This window comes from Cavia porcellus, unplaced genomic scaffold, assembly GCF_034190915.1.
Source record: "Cavia porcellus strain 051 isolate PalLab524CR breed Dunkin Hartley unplaced genomic scaffold, mCavPor4.1 scaffold_3, whole genome shotgun sequence".
In the NCBI taxonomy this organism is placed as follows: Eukaryota; Metazoa; Chordata; class Mammalia; order Rodentia; family Caviidae; genus Cavia; species Cavia porcellus.
The window spans coordinates 24823526-24842881 of NW_026947486.1; positions in this window are offsets into that span (position 1 = coordinate 24823526).

Here is a 19356-nt window from a genome sequence, read left to right on the forward strand (position 1 = left end):
ATAGCGGCAGTACAAATCATCACAGCCGCTTTGACCTTATCTCTAGCTGGTCGTTTGGCAGGCGGCTATCTCCGAAGGAGGAAGGGAGAGTGATTAAAAGTGAATCTTTTTCTCCAAAGAAAAAAAACCTTCAAGTATAAAGGACTCCAAAATGCCAGACACTATGCAGAGCACTGGGGATATCCAGGGGAATAATAAAAGGTTCATGCCTTCTAGGAAATTGGAGAAAGTCAGTTACAGTACAGACAATGGAAAGGACAGAGAACCAGTTGTGGTTTTTTTGTTTGTTTGTTTTTGTTTTTTGGTATTGGGAATTGAACTCACAACCTCATGCTTGCAAGGCAGACACCAGAGAACCAGATTTTGAATCCTGGGTCTTATACATACCAGGCAAAGGCTATACCACTGAGCTACTTTACCAGCCCAAGAAAAAGATTCTGAAACACACAGATGAGGAGATTCAAAAATGGAGATTCTGAGAGAGAAGCACTGAAGGGAAAGATGTGTTGAAGCAGAGATAGAGGTGCCAAACAGGATCACACAGATATAAAAGTAGAGAGCCACTAAGAGTCAGAGATATGAGCCAGGTATAGTAGCACACGGCAATAATCCCAGCACTTGGGAGGGTGAGGCAGGAGGATCACTGACTTGGAGGCCAACCTTGGCTACTAGGGAATTCAAGGCCAGCATGACCTACATGGTGAGACCCAGTCTCAAAATAAACAAAAACAAAATAACAACAACAAAAACCCCAAAAGACAAAATCATCTTTTATCAGTTCAGACTTTGCTACTCTCCTTTGTCTGTGCACTGTATTTTAAATACAAAAGCCCAGAACACACACTGTAGACTGGACTTCAATCAGAAACTTATTTATTTATTTAAGAGACTTTTTTTATTTACTTATTTATTTTAGACAGGGTTTCACTATGTAGTTCAGGCTAGCCTTGAACTTACTGCATAGCCCAGGCTGCCCACCCCTCACCCCCAGCACTAATCCATTTGCCTCAACCTTTCCAGTGCTGGAATTACAGGCATGCACTACCACACCCAGCTCAGTGATTTATTTTAAAAACCTAGGTGTTTGGTCCATCCTAAACATGTTCCCATCCTCATACTCATTAGAATCTTTTTTAATGTGTGGATGTGGTACTGGGGATTGAGCCCAAAACCTTTACACTGAGCTACAATCTCCAGCCCTTTCATAATTTTTTTGAGACGGGGTCTCTCAAAGCCACTAAATTGCCTAATCTGGACTCAAACTTTTGATCCTCCTGCCTCACAATTCCCAGAGTGTTGAAATTACAAGTACATGTCACCACACCATGCTTCAATTAAAATTTTGAGCCCAGACATCTAATGTGTCTACTTTTCCTCAAATCAAGGTCGTCAGGCCACAAATCTTAGCCTGCATAAATGCTCTGTTTTCTCTGTCTGAAGCATATCTTCCCATTTGCTACCCAGGAAGACCTTTGGACTTCCTAGTTGTTGATAACCATCACACTATGTTCACTACATTATGTTTATCAAAGAACTTAGCACCAGGGTCACAATTTTTCTGTCTACATGAAATGTTCCCATCAAATGATATCACTTTTCACTAGCCCTATATACTCATCATGGTGGCCTTTTTCTGTTTGTCTTTGCACTAGCTGTTTCCTCTGCTTAGAATGCTGTCCTCATGACTACAGCATGACTAACTATTTTTGTTTTGTTTTGTCATTCAGAATTGTTTAAACTGAGCATGGTGGCACAAGCCTGTAATGTCAACAATGAAGAAGCTGAGGCAGGAGGATTAACACAAATTCAAGGCCAGCATGGGATACATAAATTAGTTTAAGCCCAGGCAAACCTGCATAGAGAGACCCTCACTCAATAAAACAAAACAAAAAAAAAGAACTAAATTTAAATGTCACCTCTCCAGAGAAGTCCTCCTTGACCAAAGAGGAAGTCACATAGTATTATATTACATATTTGAATTCACTGCATAGCACTTACAGATACATTCATAATCTTCTTTCCAAACTTTGGGCCAGTTTAGCAATTGAGAAGTTTTTCAATTACAGAAAAGAAGATATATACTTTGTTATATAAACTCTTTGTACTGCATATACTCTGTGTCACATAACTACTGAGAAAGTTCTGGAGTGTGATAATTAAATGTCAAAATATTTAAAGTGAAAAGTATGATACTTCATAATGTATGAATAAACAGTTTCAGGTTACTTTAGGTCAGGTTTTGTCATCTAATGAGTTTGGGATCCAAAGTATGAAAAACACCTCTATGCTTTTCAGAGCTTTTGGCATTTGTAGAATTGTGCCTAAAGGCTTGTGAGCTCTAATTTGGCCTTAGTTGTGTAATTCTTCCTCTCCTGGAAGATAAACCCAGGATATTGTCCTGCTGATTCATCTCTTGATCTACCCAATGCCAAGAACATTACCTGGCATATGTAAAAGAAATATAAATGTTGGGATTGAAATGGATTGTACTTGCTTTCAGTGTTATTGTGAAACGTGTAGTTTGTGCTCATTTTAGAAAATAAAACACAACCTTTCAAAAAAGAGGAAAGAATCAAATTGAGTCTCTTTTGTCAACCCTAACTCCCCCTTTAAAAAGTAAATAAAGCCATGGGTTTAGCTCAGCAGCACAAGTGCCTGCTTGGCAAGCACGAAGTTCTAAGATTGATCCCTGGTATCAAATAAAATTTAAAAAATAAAAAAAAAGTAAGTAGAACCAAAAGGTTAAGAAAAAGGGTTCTTTTTTTTTTTAAAGACAAGGTCTTGCCATGTAACTCAGGCTAGCCTTGAACTCAGTGTGTTATTCAGGCTGGTCTCAAACTCACAACAATCCTCTTACCTCAGCCTTCCAGTGCTGGGATTACAGGCATGTGCCTCCGAGATTGGGATTTTTTTAAAAGACAGGCTCTCATTGCATAGTTCACACTGCCCTAAAACTCACTATGTAGTGTAGGCTGTCCTCAGACTTATGGTAATCCTCCTGCCCCAGCCTTCCATGTGCTGGGGTAATAGGTGTATACCACCAGGCCCAAAAAAGGAAGATTTTGTTGTTGTTGTTGTTTTTAAAAAACTATTGATTAACAAAAAATATCACAGAGACTCTGCCAAACTGCAACATTTCATAAAGGCATGCTTGGGCCCCAACTCTGGACCTGTTACCTTATTAAAAGTATGGTATGGCTAGGCCCATGGCACACACCTTAGTCCCAGGAATTGGAAGGATGAGGCAAGAAGATTACAAGTTTGATGCCAACCTGGACTGCATGGGGTAGTCTTCCCATGCCCCTACTTTCCCAAACAATCTTATTAACCTTAAAAACAAGGTGTATCATTAAATTCAGGCTGCCTTTGCCATAGTGACTCTTAGAGTAAACTGGATGAGAAAATAAAACTGTTGGAAATAACTGCAGAGAGACAGAGGACAACAAGTTCCAGGGCCTTTAATCTGTTACTCATTAAATGGGTGGTTTGTAGTCTCTTGAGGCAGTCAAGGATTTAAAATTGTTTTTGCTAAAAACAAATAAACAACCTGAACCCCCCCCCACACACACAAACAACCACAGTAACTCTTCACTTGAGCCTATAGATGCCCAGTGGGTAACTAAAAACAGGGATAAAGCTTGACTATCTCTGTCTTCATTACCTTAAAACTTGGTTTAGATCCCTACTCAGGTCTCCAAATATGAATGTTAATCATTTAAGGAATGTCTGTCTAAAAACTGGTAATAAAAAGTTTATTAACCCTAAATTTATGTGACCTAGTTCATCCTCCTTCAAGACTGAGGATAGCAGGATAAGAGATTTATAGGTACTTTCAATTTTTACCCACTAGGATGAATGCCTAAAAGTTTCCAGTTATTACTTTAAACCCACAGTCACCCTGGATTCTAGCCTCTATCAACCTAGAGGGTGTCAGCAACCCTCTAGCAAGAGCAATCAATCATTATATGGGAACATAATGAATTTCCCCTCAAGCCATAAGAACTTCTTTAGAGCTGTGAAACCAGAGTCAAGATAATGATCAACCAGATTCTATCCCACCTCAACATCCCTTTAAAATCTGTGCCTTTTCTTTTGTTAACTGCAAGTCTGATCTTTGTTAGACTATGCCAACTTCAGCTGCTCAAGCTGAAGTTTCTTCTCATTTTCTCTTACTTTCCTTTCTTAAGGGACCAGCCTGATCTCTGTCAGAACTGTGCCCCCTTCAGTTGTTTTTCTTAAAGTCCACTTCCATATTCTCTACTTTCCAATTAAATCTTTTACTATAAGTTTGTATTGTTGCCTCAGTGTTAGTTTTTATTGTTACTGAAGCAAGAGCCCAGCTGTCCAATGATAATGGGTCACCATGTACCACTGAGAGGGCTAAGAGATCTGGGTCAAGTCATCAAATTTCAGCCTCAATTTCCTCCACTGTGAAGTGCAAATATCCAAGCAGATTGCATCTGCAAACACACCTCTTAGTTACTCACTAGGCATAAAAAGGTGGTTCATCAGTAGTAACAGCCATCTTTTGTGCTGCACTATAAACCCAAGACACTTTTGTACCATGTCAGACAGTCCCAAAGGCAGGATTTCCAGGCTCAGTGAGGAGATCTTAATTCACTACCACAGGGCACTCCAAGTAGCTCAGGCTCTCAAAATGCCTGACAGAACCCAACAAGAGATTTTGGCAGGAGGCAAGTTTCTCTTTTATTTCTGCCACTTTCAGATGAGATAAAAAAGACACCTGTTATGGAACCAAGCATTGGATGTGGATATTCAAGCTGCACTTATCCTAAGCAAAGTCACTTTAGATCCATCATGTTTGTCATTCATTCACATCTTTTTTTTTAGAGAAACCATCATATATATTTTCTTTATTAAAGGGACTATTGTAGGGAGCGGCTCAGAATGGCTGCCGCTGTCCTGCCCCTCCCACCTGAGGGCATTTTGTGTGTCAGCCTAAATTTCCCATGATCCTCCCCTTGCCTACAATGTGCATGACGTAAGCACCTTCCTGCTTCAGTGTACATCTCCCATAACTCCCTCTTATTGACATCACTTCCGCTTACCTATGTGCCTATGTATGACTTCCTGCTAGTCTGATAGGCCCACGGCATATGAGGAGATCCAAGCCGGCCCATCCTGTGAAGCCACATCCCCTTTGACTCTATATAAGCCATGTTCACTTCCTGAATAAACGGGACTTGATTGGAATTGGTCAACTTGTCCTCGTCTCTCTTTCCTCTCCAGCTCCCCATCCCTGTTCTCTCTCCAGGAGAGGCCCACAGACTGATCCTCAGGCTGGATCAGACTATTGGCTAAATAGGTGCACACTAAGATTTTAATAAGAGGCTCTCCTATAACTAGATGAGACCCTGGAAGAGTCAACTAGCACAGAGACCCACAGATCTTCTCACTACCACCCATTTGCTGCATCTCGGAGAGTTGTGTGACATCTGTACTTGTGCCCCCAATCCCACAAGAATGGGCATGGTCAGCTTGAAAGGATCATGGCCCAGATAGGACACTAGCCGGTGAAGCCTTAGATGCAAAACCAAGGAGCTCCATTCCCTATCCCTATGAATTTACCTGTGACTCTATCTTCCCCACCCCTAGGAATTTACCTCTGATGCCAAAAGAATACTAATGGGCTACCTGTGCATCCTAATGCCCCCTCAGGCTCCACACCAAACCTAAGCTACATGTATGCCCCCACTCTACGTGTTCCACTGAGAGATCGTCGACCCTGGGGCGGGGGAGATCCCACACCCCAGGGGATTGGGGGTCTCTCCCTGCATTTTTTTTTGGTCTTTTTCATTTTTATCGGTACCAGGGATCGAACTCACGACTGCCTGCTTGCAAGGCAGGTGCTTATGCGGCTGAGCTAAACCTCCAGCCCCTCTCCCCGCATTCTTAAAATAAAGGTCATTTATATTTCATACTTCTTATCTTTTCAGGCGACGCCCCATAATTCTATCACAGCTAATCTCTGGTAAAGGTGTTGCCTGCACATGCGTCTTTCTGATATGTAAATTTTTGTGCCTAGGGACTCATAGCCTCTTTATTTCAAGACTCATACCCAGTTGACATTCCTGGAGCTGACTGGCTCTGCCATTCCACCGTGCTTGTATCTTTTACAGAGAGCAGTATGTGAAGAAAGAGGAGATTGTCAGAATGGCCCCAAAGATTACATATCAGTACTTCAGCTAGTCTTATTTGTATTGCTTAGAGCCAATTTAAAAGAAAAAAATATATCATAGCTAGCTCTGTACATATCAATATATGGAAATAAGATTCATTTTAACTGTTACAGCAATTGTTCTGCATTTAAGGAGAGGTGCCAATGTAGTCTTCTACAGGTTTGTAGTCTGGTTATCCCTAAATTATCCCTATCCCTTTCCTCCCCTTGTCCATTCACCAGTGAAAGGCTGGATTTGGAACATAACCATGTCTCACTCCATTTCTCAGTCCTCCAATCAACATCAGGGGCCTACCACACACTCTGGGCATCTCTCAGCTGAAAAGGAAGACCCATTTGATAGGGTGGGGTTGAGGGATCTACCATGGAGACACCTCTGGCATAGGAGAACCACTACTTCTTCTGCCACCAAGCTGGGAAAAGACCTATAGATGGGCCTTCCAAATGGTAGGAAGAATGACTTCAGACCCTTAATCAGGAAGTGAAGACAATGTAAGAGGGGGCCAATGAGCTTGAACCCAGGGGCCTCTTGTAAGGAAAGAGAAGTACCTATTGGCTGTTCCTGCTGCAGATGCAAAGTCATAGAGGCTTCAGGGACTATATCACTTACTTCGTCTTATGCACTATCATCTTCTGACCCAGTTCTAGTATTTAACTCACATGTTACATGCCTGGCTTTGTTGTGAATGTATTAGTTCTGTTAATCTCACAATTAGTCTATATGGAAGGCATCATAGCTGTTATGGCTTGTCTTTGGATGTCCCTTCAAAACTTCATGTGCTCATAGGTGGGGCTTTTGGGGAGGTGATTGAATCATGGAGGTGTGATACTTATCAGTAGATCATTCCACCAATGAGTTTAAGCTAAATGTAATGCTGGGAGATAAAACTTGGTTGGAGTAGGTGGGTCACTGGAGGTGTGGTCTTGAAAGGTATACTTTCCTTCCTCCTCCCTTGATCTCTTTCTGCTTTCTTTCTGCCACACCATGAGAAACCCTCCTCTGCCTTGCCACCCTATCTTGGAGCCAGTTGACTATGAATTGAAACCTCTACCAACTATAAGCCAATTTATTTTTTCCTCAAATTTTTGGGTGTCAGGTATTGTACCTCTGTTAGTTACTCTTCTTTCACTGCTGAGACAAAATATCCAACACTCAAAGTTAAGGGATAAAAGGTTTATTTAGATCACATTCCGTACAGGTTTCAGTCCATATTGGCTGACTCCAATGCAGGGTGGCACATGGCAGAGGGGCAACAGCAAATGGTAGTGGAAGACTGCAAAAACAAAAGCAAAAAGGGAGTTTCGGTGTGGTGGCACACACCTGTAATTGCAGAACTTGGGAGGCTATGGCAGGAGGAACACCATGAATTCAAGGCTATCCTGGACTACAGAGTGAGATCTTGTCTCAAAAAATAGTGGAAGTAAGAAGCCTCTTTTATCTTATCCAGATGGCTCAGGTTAGGGGAGTGACAATCCAATTAGTAGACTGATTCATCAATCATTCACCCTTAATTCCAGCACCCTTAATCCCAGTGTTAGGATATAAATCAGTCACAAACTCTAGATTCAGCTGCCTCTGAAAAAGTCCCATCTAAAAGTGTATCAGGCTTTGGGGGGGGCATCTAAACACAAACCATAACAGTGCCACAGTGACAAGGTAAGTAACTAAGAAAATAACCATCCCTGTTTTCAGACAAAGGAAGTAATAAAATTTAAGCCACTTTCTAAAGTCATATAACTAGTCAGGGGCTAAGAAAAACTTCAAATTCAATCATATCTGGCCCCAGAGTCTGCACTTTGGGGGGGGGGGTGATACTGAGGCTTGAACCCAGGGCCTTGTGCATGATAGGGAAGTGCCCTATCATTGAGCTGTATCACTAATCTTTTAGTTTGTTTTGAGACAGGGCCTAAATTGCCCAGCCTAGGCTTGAATTACTGATCCTCCTGCCTCAGCCTCCCAAGAGGCCAGGATTAGAGGCTTGTGTCACTATATCGAGAACAAAGTCTGCTCTGAATAAGATTCCAGATAAGAGAGATCCAGTAACAGGTCACAATTTTGTTTCTCTCACACTATTTCAGTATTCCCAGTGATACTCTGAGGGAGGAATTGCTAGGTGAGAAAACTGAGGCAAAGAGGTTAAATATCATTATAATTTTTATTATACTTGTTAAAGATATAAGGTAGCATTATTCAGGGGGGTCCATGGAGATAGGTAGAGAGACTAATATAATGGGGACTTGTAGCGGGGATAGAGGTTGGACCCAATTTCTACTTCAATGACAAATGGAAATTGCATTCAGGAAGCTGAAACAGGAGGATCACCATGAATTCAAAGCTAGCCTGAAGGTCAAAACGAGACTCTGACTCAAAAAAAAAAAAAAAAAAAAAAAAAAAAGATACCCAGAAAAACTCTGTCACCTCTTCTACCAGGCAAGAACATAGCAAAAAATTGCCATGTATCATAGGGCATGGTGCCTATAATCCTAGCACTGGGAAGGCTGAGGCAAGAATATTGCAACTATGAAGCCTGTTCAGCCTGCTCAACCTGTTCAAACAAGTTCGAGCCATTCTGGACTACATAGCAATACTTTGTCTAAAAACAAAAAAGAAGGTGCCATCTATGAATAGGAAGTAGGTCCCCACAGACACTGAATTTGTTAATGCCTTGATCTTGCATTTTTCAGCTTTTTGAACTATAAGTTTCTGTTGTTTAGCAAGCTACGCAGTTTGGTTTTTAGTTAGAGTAGCTCAAATGGGCCAACACAAATATTTTTGTCTGTTAGCTGGCATTATGTGTCAGGCACTGAGCCACTATATCAGACCAATAATTGGTAGGGTGTCAAACCAATTGTGACATTATTGAAAAGGCTGAGACAGCTATTTTATTTTTAAAAAGAAACCATGAACAATGATTCGTTACCTTATTAAAAGGTCCATAGCAGTTGAATAATGCCCGTGTTCAGTGTCTACATGGGGAAACTCCAGTGACAATTGTATAAGGGAGAGAAGTTTTAGAGTGACTTTGTGACTTACTGATATTTGAGTGACTTCATCCAAGCAAGTGAACATGTCTCTTTGACCTCTCCTTTCTCCTCCCAAGGTCTTCCTTTATCTGTCTCTCCTTTTACTTTCTCCAATAATGCTTAGTTACTTTTCTCTCATTACTGAGACAAAATACCTGACAACCAAAGGTTAACTTTTGGGGGAAAGGTTTATTTGGCTCACAGTTTGTAGAGGATTCAATCCATTATTGGCAGCTCCAAGCCAAGGTGGCATGGCAGACAGTCATTGCAGAGGAGAAACAATTCATGGCAAGCAGAAGGTAGCAAAGCAAGCAAGGGACCTTAGCAGTTTTTTCTGCCCCTTTTATACTCTATCTAGGCTGCTGCCATTTGGGCAGTGCCAAAACAATCAGTGGACTGATTTAGTAATCACATACCCTTAATCCCAGCATCACACACTCTAGAGTCAGTCACCTCTGAAAATACCCCACCTATCATTGCATGGGACTTTGAGGAAACATCTAGACACAAGCCATAACAAATAGAATAATTGTTGAGCACTACTATGTTCAGTACATGTAAAAAAATCCCCCCAAATGTCTTCAAAATCAGGAAGAAGAAATTTTAAAATTTATTGAGCTATTGATTCATACATCTCTGCCTTACACAAAGAATTTGAAGCTGCTGTCAACTCCAAGATTTATTGCTTCCTAACACTATAACATGGTGGACAACAAAAGTAAGCTAGGGAAAGATGATAAACATTCCTTTTATTTTGTCTTAAATATGTTCATATTATGGGGCTGGGGAAGAAGCTCCATGGTTGAGGGCTTGCCTAACATGCCTGGGGCCCATTATTGTGAAGGAAATTATATTATGTTACATTGTATATGGTCATTTTATCTTCTTCTCAAGTGCACAGAAAAGCAGAGAATATAAAGCTCACTCTATTTTATCATAATTTCACATTTTGGCTAATTACTCAGCTTAATTACTATTTTGTCAGTGCTGGTGACTAAACCCATGGCTTTGCTCATATTAGGCAAATACTCTACCACTGAGCTGCACCCCTAGTCCTCTGATTTTTAAAAATAAAGCATTAATGAAATCCCACAAGACATAACATTGCGTTACAACAACTTATCCCATACTTTTCTACTATAAATTAGTACTTTAGCATAATAGTAGCTGGCTGTGAGTCTGGGGGGGATATAGGAAAAAAGAAATCCTCATGTTTATTCACTTGGTATGATGAAGTGCACGGTCTGTGCACGTGTGCACAAAGGTCAAACTGGGATTTTTACACACATAATGCTTTAACAGTTTTTACATATGTTTACTTGAGCATTACAGGGCATAAAACACATCCACACCACTTTTCTGTTCCGAAAATATGTAATTTACCTTAAATGGAATTTGGGTGTGACTCATAGTATCTGTGCCTGGGGAAAGCAAAAAACCATCTGTGCATTTACCTACTTGGCAAACAAACGTAAAAGTCTATACAGGGGATGCACAGCAGCAACAAGTGATTTTACTCATGAAATGCTCATTGCTAAATATCTGTGGATTTAGGATTTTTTAAAGCTTTCTTTTGATTTTTCTGGTAGCAATAGCCCAATTCAGTACGATGGCACATGAAAAATTTGCAAGTTTTAAAGACTTTTGAAAGTGAATCATCAGATCATTCATGCATGGATAATGACTTTGAATTTGGCCAGGTGAGCCAAAGTTTCTGTGACAGTGAAACGGAGCTGAAAGGATTTTGCCCTAGATAGGACACTACAGCAGTGGGAGGCAGGACCAAGAGACGTTAACTTGAGGTCATTTTCCCCGCCCCTAGGCAATTTACCTGTGGCACGAAATGAATTCCAATCGGCTGCTTGCGCATCAGCGATGCCCCCTTTAGGCACCACCCCAGACCAAAGCTATATGTATGTCCCCACACCACGTGTCCGGCAGAGAAAGCCAGACCCCCCGCGGTCATGGAATTTCTCTCCGCATCCTTAGAATAAAGGCCATTTCTACTTTATATTTTCTTTCTTTCATCGCGCCGAAAATCCTATCAGAAGCAAGAACTAACTGATACAGACACAGGGAATGCAGACCTCCTTGATTCAGATGATGAAGAAAATAGAAATGTGAGTGCATATTTGACTAGTGGAAATGTTACAAAACAATTACACAACCAAACGGAACAATCCAATGTTAGAACTACGTCTAAAAATATAGTAAGGATCTCACAACGGTTTGAAACCTATTGGGCGCAATGCCAGCATTGCCATTCAGTTGGAGATCGTTTGTAACAGACAATATGCTACAAGATGCTTTGATATACACAAATGCTGAAATGCAAGTGAAAGAGTTTTGCCCTAGAATAAATTACAAGACACTATAGCGGTGGAAGACCAAATCGGGAATGTTTGCCCTGGAGTTCCCTTCCTCCTTCCCCGATTACAACTTCCTTTTTCCTTTCCCAATGTGCGCAAAGAAAATTCCAATCAGCTCTTTACACGTCATCAATGCCCGCCCTAAGCACCACATCCGGTCAAAGGTTACATATACCCTATGCCCCACCCCCACATTCAGGCAAAAAAAAAAAAAAAAAAAAAAAAAAGGCCAAACAACTGCCGGTTGCAGGCTTCTCTCCACATCCTTTGAATAAAACGCCACATTTACTTTTTCTTATATTCTACTCCTTTATTGTGCCAGAAAACTCTAACAAGTAACATGTTCTGTATGACCAATAGTCATACTAAAAAATGTATTTACTATGACCCCTCACTAACTGAACTAAAAGCATCCATAGGTCTGCTGTGCTTAGCAGGGCTTTCTCACATCCATAGGTGTGGGTTTGAGTTTTGTAGAATAATAATGGCAATGAAGACATTTTATTTCCTTCAAAATCGCCTGAGGTTTGATGACAAAACCACTCACATAGAAAGAAAAAGAACTGATATCTTGGTTGCTATCCACTCATGATTTGAGAGCTTTTTGGGTCAAGCAAGTTACACATCATCTGAAAACATGACTATTGATGAACATCTTGAAGCATTTCATGGTTGCCATAGCTTTGGGCAGAATAGTCCAAAAAAACCTTCAAAATATGGCATAAAAATCTATACCCTTGTAGATGTGAAGAGTTATTATGCTTTCAGTTTAGAAATTTATTCTGGAACTCAGCCACCAGGTCTTTATCCATATAGTAGTAAACCAATGATGTGAAGAGATTTGGTGCTCTCATCTCCCAAACTAATCAGAGTGTGACATTCAACAATTGGTTTACCAGTTTCCAATAAATGTTACATTTGCTAACAGAGCCCAGGATGACCAGTGTAGGAACTGTACCCACGTTCAGTAGAAATTCCAAATGAAATGTTCCAATTATTATTATTATTATTTGTTTTTTTAAGGAGATTATTATTTGGTTTTTTGAGACAAGGTCTCACTATGCAGTTCGGGCTGGCCTAGAACTAAGGCAATTCTCCTGCCTCAGCCTCCTGAGTGATGGGATTACAGGTGTGCACCACCGAAACCCAGTTGAAATGTTGCAGTTTCTTTTTTTTTTTAAATACTGCAATTTCAAAACAACGAATTTTATAGTACAGTCTTTGGATTTCAGAAAGTTATAACATTGGCCTCATATATGGCAAAGAAAAATAAACTGGTGTGGCTGATATCAACATTGCACTATGATAGAAATATTGATAGGGAAACCTTGACAAAATAGAAACCTAAGATGGCAACTTTCTACATCAAAACCAGAGGCTGAGTAGATTTTGATGAGTTATACACCAACTATGAGGTCACTTGAAACACAAAGTATTGGCCAGTGGTTGTGTTTTACTCAACACTAAACATGTGTGGCATAAATAGTTTGATAGTTTACTTTTTTATCGGTACTGGGAACCCACGACTGCCTGCTTGCAAGGCAGGTGCTTATGCCACTGAGCTAAATACCCAGCTTTGACAGTTTACAAAGAAAATAATAAGTGTGAAATATCATCAAGAAATTTTCTTAGAAGTTTGGGATTGGAACTAATAAGACATCACTTATAGCAGAGAAAAAACAAAACATTTCTGCCCAGTGAACTATGCAAAACAAATTGTTGAGCACACTGGGGAACAGACAGATGACCAGGTAGGCACAGTATCACAAAGACCTAGTACAAAAATAGGAAAACCAAAAAGATGTCAACTGTGTCTTATAGGAAAGGATAGGAAAAAAAAAAACCATACATGCTATCGGTGTAAGCAATACTTGTGTATGGAACATGCAATTGTCATATGTGGAGACTGCCTTAGGTGTGATAATTAAAAATAAGGCTTAATTTTTTGCAGCATTTGATTGGCATTTTCATTATAGCTTACATAGGAATTTATTTGCTTTTTTTTACTTTGTATACCAAAAAACAGTCAATGTTGAAAATTTGATGTTTTCTTGTAAACAATAAATATTAAAAATTCAAAACTTAATTTTTTCTGTTAAGTACTCATTGTTTAATATATTAAAATTTATAAAATCAACATTAATAATTCAACAATAGAAATATTCTGAAGAATAAACATGGGTATTATATACCCACAATAATGCATCTTTATGACAAAATTGGTGTCATGCCCTGCGGGCTCCAGATATAGTTATCTCACCCTCAGCTGCCTTCCACAGGTGCATCGTCCTTCTTTTCCCAGTTACCCTTGACCCAAGTTTGGCATTTATCATTTCTGTGAATGTTTTGTCCTTTGCTTTTATGTGCCTGTATCCAGAAAAGTTTCCTAGTATTTTGTAAATACGTTATAGTCTTCTTTTGTATGTCTTGAAACCTTTGATCGGTGTTAACATCTTGTGGCCCCTCCTGCAAGTGGCTTTTTATCCCTCAGGATTGTGTGTGTTGGTGTGCACAGCTCTAGATAGCCCTTAGATTTACATGGTGTTCTCCAGCATCCAAAAAGCTTCAGGTTCCCCTATTTCATGTGATCCTCACAAGTGTTATGACCTCCACTGAACTCAAGAAGAAACTGAGAGCCAGAAAGAGAAATGGACTAGCTCTAAAACCCCAAAGGGGCAAAGCCCCAGGCTTATTTATCCTCTGTATAATCAGATGACAGCAGTAAGCAACCAGAAGGCAGGCAAGTGGAACAAAGAGGAGAGATACTGGAGAAGAGGACAGGAAGGAAGAAAGGATAAGAAAAGAGGAAGAAAAGAGGCCGAGCCAGCTGAGGGAGCTATATGTCTTTAAATCTACCATTGATTCGCATTCTCAACCTCAGCAGTTCATTGAGATTACCTGGGGAGCATCAAAAACTACTAATGCCTAGGACCAATCCCCAGAGATTCTAATGTGATTGGCCTGCAGGGAGTCCTGAGCAGCAGATTGTTTAAAAGTTCCCCAGCTGAGTTGAATATATATTCAGGGTTGTAAAGCACTGACTAAGCAAAGCAATTTGTCAGGCAGTGAATTGGCTGAGGGGGTGGTACTCAAAGACTGCCTTGTTAACATTAATAAGATCTTAGACCTTGAGGGTTGGCTTTATAATATGATATAAATAAGGTACTGAGATCTTAAACCAGATTCTGTCAACAGAATTGGGCTGGGGCTGGGTATTTAGCTCAGCGGCATAACTATCTGCCTTGCAAGCAGGCAGTTGTGAGTTCGATCCCTGGTACCGATGAAAAGGAAAAAGACAAAAAAAAAAAAAAAAAAGAATTGGGCTAAAAGTAGCAGGTGATAATACAACAGTATTAGTGCTGTTCATACTAGTCGTGGACTACAGTATTCAGTTATCAGAGCTTTGATTTCAAGGAGAGACCAGTGATTTTCATGACGAACATCAATAGTTCCCCACAGAGTCACAAAATTCAGCAAACACTTTAAATACTTCCTTTACGTAGGACCTGTGCTGCAGGGAAAGAAAACAGAAATGGAAAATATTATACTTTCCCTAAAGAATTCAGGACTAATAGGCAAACCAGACAATTATACAGGAAATTGACACAACGTGTTAAATGCTAGTGTTAAGTCCAAGGTTGCAACAGGTACAAGAGAACGATAGGCAGAGAACACCTAAGTGTACCTCAGGGAAATCATACAAGGGACTCAGATTGGATTCAGCGAAAGATAGGCTTTTATTTTATTTTATTTTATTTTATTTTGTTTTTGCAATGCTTGAAATCAAGACCCAGACCCTCATGAATGCTAGACAATGGCTGTATTACTGAGCCATACCCCTGGCTCATCAGCACAGTTTTAAAAATGAGTTAAAGTTGGTTTAAAGAGATACTTGATGATGGGAGTTAGGAAGTGCATGTGCAAGAAAGATTCAGGTATAAGTACAATTGCATAAGATCAAGTGGTTTTGTTTAGTAGAAGCAAAGGAAATACATACATGATGAGGAGAATTAGGTGAGAAGGCTGAGAATAACCAGGTGTAGCAGCACACGCCAGTTAAGTCCCAGTTACTGGGAAAACTGAGGCAGGAGGATCACTGTCACCAATCAGTTGAGGGCCCTTTTGCTCAATTCCAAAAGAAACTGTCAATTGGCAAAGTACATCTCCACCAGCAGCACCATGCTTTGAGTGCCAGTGGCTTCCAGTCCTTAGTATTACAGCTCTGGACTCTCAGACACTCCTATCAGTTCCTCAGCAGCCAAGACTAATCCTTGATTACTATCTGAAGCTATTCCAGCATCCCACTGTCTGTCTCTCTGTCTCTGTTGGTCTCCAGCAATTTCTGCCAAATATTGCTATAGGTTGTTGCTGTCTGCTGCCACTCAACATTGCCACCAGTTGATGTAGGGTGATGTTGGCTGTCTCTGGTGATTTCTGTCTGTTGTTACTAATTTTTGCCATTTGTCTCTGGAACTCTTCGGGGCTAGAAACCTCTAGAGCTTTGTACCTCTTTTTAAAGTAACCTACTCTCCCCATACTACCTGGAATAAGAATTTGAAGTTGATTTACAGGACCACTAGAAACAGGATTTTTTTGGACCTGTACTGCAACACAGGAGACTAGTACATCAGTAGAAGCCCTGCTGTACTAACTGGAGGAAAATGAAGGGAAGGGCTGCTTTTATAGAGCAGGCTCCCACATGGGCAGTTCTGTTAATTTCCCTAGCCAGCGATCCATCCGAGTTGAATTCTGCCGCAGTGTCATCTGAGATTGGTCCAAACTCAAGCCTGCTGAGGTGAGGAAGCCATTTCTTGGAGCAGGTATTAGGTGTCTAGGATAGGGCCAGCTGTCATGGCAACAGTTTAGGGGAATAGTGGGAAAATCAGCTACTTTATTGACAGCTGTCACTGCTCTCCAGGAATCTATAGGAGAGCTATCACGTTATATGATCCACTGGGGTTTAGATATTTGAGAGATAATAACAGTAGACTCAAGTCCCCTTCTGATCTTAATTTTGTTGAGGGTGGGGAGAGGCACCACAGCTGTCAGCCAAGCTACACCTCTGTTAGTGTGACCCAGAGGGTGACCACAAATTAACCACAGTGGTGGCAGGAAGACTCTAGAGCAAGTTGTCCCAGTCTACCCCAGGGAGCTGAGGGTGAGTGCAGGAAAAGGACATGACAGCTGTGGGTCAGAACGCACCCTATTCTAATTGTCAACAGGCAAAAAAGAAGGAGAAAGTTTAGGCGGTTTCTTGTTAGTCTTAGCTTGAGTCAAGGAGTTTGAGGCCAGCTGGGCAACATAGTGAGACCTCGTCTCAAAAAAAAAAAAAAATCCAGGGTCCCTATTTCACCCTGTAGGCAACAGGGCATCATTAAAGGGAGGAACATGGGCAGAAGAATGAAGGTCTTATAGAGGAGGAGGCATCTAAATTGGATCTTGCATGATAAATAGAAATTCAATGGGCGGGAATGTGGGATGGAGATAGAGCAAGGACAAAGGTATTAAGATGTGGAGGCAGAAATGGATTTAACTCTGGCAGGCAGGTGCAGTGAAAGAAATGATGATTTGGTAGGAGCGATCAAAACCTCTGGGGCACTGTTTATAAAATCACCGTTATAGGCTGATGGTATAGTTCAGTGGCAGAGCGCCTACTTAGCATGTGTGAGGTCCTAAGTTGCACCCCCAGTAACACACACACACACACACACACACACACACACACATACACACACACACACACACATACACCCTCCAACATAAATAGGAGAACCATACAGAACAAGGAAAAACAGGATCCAGGTAAATGTGAGAGAAAGCAGAACAGGGCTATCTCCAAGAGCAAACTCCCATTGTTTTGAGCACTTCACAAAAACAGAAGAGGAAGCTATAGAACCATGCAAGTTGAAAAGCTATTCTGACTCATGTTTCTCTTTTAAACATTCCAGCAAATTATTTCATATAAAAAGATAAAGTTCAACTTCCATAAATTATTATAAGAAAAAATAAGAAACAAAATCACATCCTCACAGATAATGAAAGAATGGCAGGACTACAAAACAAAAAAAAATTCTATTTTTAATGTTTCCAAATGAACTCAAAGAGCTTACAAAATGATATAAAATATGAAAGGAGGACAAAAATCAGAATGAGAAAAATGCAAAAATAATGTAATGAAAGTCAAGGAAGAACTTGAAACACAACAAAAAGTCTTTTCAGAAATACACAGTGTCTGCCTGACAAGCACAAGACCCTGGGTTTGATTTCCAGTACCAAAAACAAAAACACTAACATACAAAGATCACAAAAGCAAGTAAACACAACAGATAGTGAATGAATTAAGAAAAAAAGTTGAATTTGTACAGCCAGATCTTAGAAACAACTTAAATGCCCATTGACTGAAGAATGGATAAAAAAGATGTGCATTTTTTTTGTTTTTTTCCTTTTTTATCGGTACCGAGGATTGAACCCACGACTGCCTGCTTGCAAGGCAGGCGCTTATGCCGCTGAGCTAAATCCCCAGCCCCAAGATGTGCATTTTTAAGAGGCACAATGGTAACCACTTTTGATCACCTGGTACTCTATTTTTGCATCATGTACTATGCCCACCCTTCTGACTCTGTTTTGCTTAGTCACATTTGGTTTTATTCTCTTCAAAAAAAGTATTAAGAACCGTGGGAGCAATAAAACCTAAAAGGTCTAATTGTTATTGTAAAAAAGAGAGGAAAGGAAGGTGGACTAAGGTATATAACCGCAGGTATGTTCGAGTGTGTAGGATGGAAAACCATATTACTGAGCTTTTGTTGGATCATTGAATGTAACTGTCTCCAATGTTACTGTATGAATGTCCACTTTATATGCTTTAATTTTGTAATTTGGACCACTGTTTCTGGGAAGATAATATGTAACCTATTAACTGGTGATTTCTTACTGTATATTTTTTCTTGAAATTCTCTATTACTTGTACCCTTTTACTGCTTTGTTTTTTCATGTCCTTTCTTTTTTTCTCTTTAAATAAAAAAAAGATGTGCATTTTTATGCAATGGAATACTACTCAGCCATAAATAAGGATAAACTGAGGACTTTTACAGATAAATCGACGCAACTTGAGATAATACTCATTAGTGAAATAAATGAGACACAGATGTATAAACATTGTATTGTCTCCTTAGTGTGAGAAGCTGAGAGAAACAGCATATGTATATAAAAATAATTTAGATAATTATACTGCTGATTTCTCTGATTTCACTGAAGAGAAAGATTGATGCTCATATTGTTCAGACAAATGAATGCAGATGTCTTGTGCTCTGGGTGAATGATTTCGGGATGACAATGTGTAATATATGTACCATTGTTGCCCCCAATTGATGTGTTTTGAAATTTAGTTTTAGTTTTTTTTTTCCTTTTTCTCCTTGAAGTGAAATGGATTTTGGAGGGAAAAAGAGAAAAAGATGAAAAGGAGGACAATTTTTAGATTTAAAAAAGAAATGAGGCTTCTGATTTCAACCTGAATATGTAAAGAACTAAGGAAAAGAAACTTTCATCCTTGAACTTAGAAAAAAGCTGAGTATGGAGAAGATTAATGACTGTGAACTCCACAGAGAATCAAGATCACAGGACAGATGGATCTATAAATTTGGAGAGAGACAAGAGCCTGCAGAGAGACACAGGACCAGGGCATTTGGTAAATGAATGCCAAACAAACTGATAGGAACTTTAAACTAGACATTTTGATGAGTTATGAGTCTCAGTACAGACTAAGGA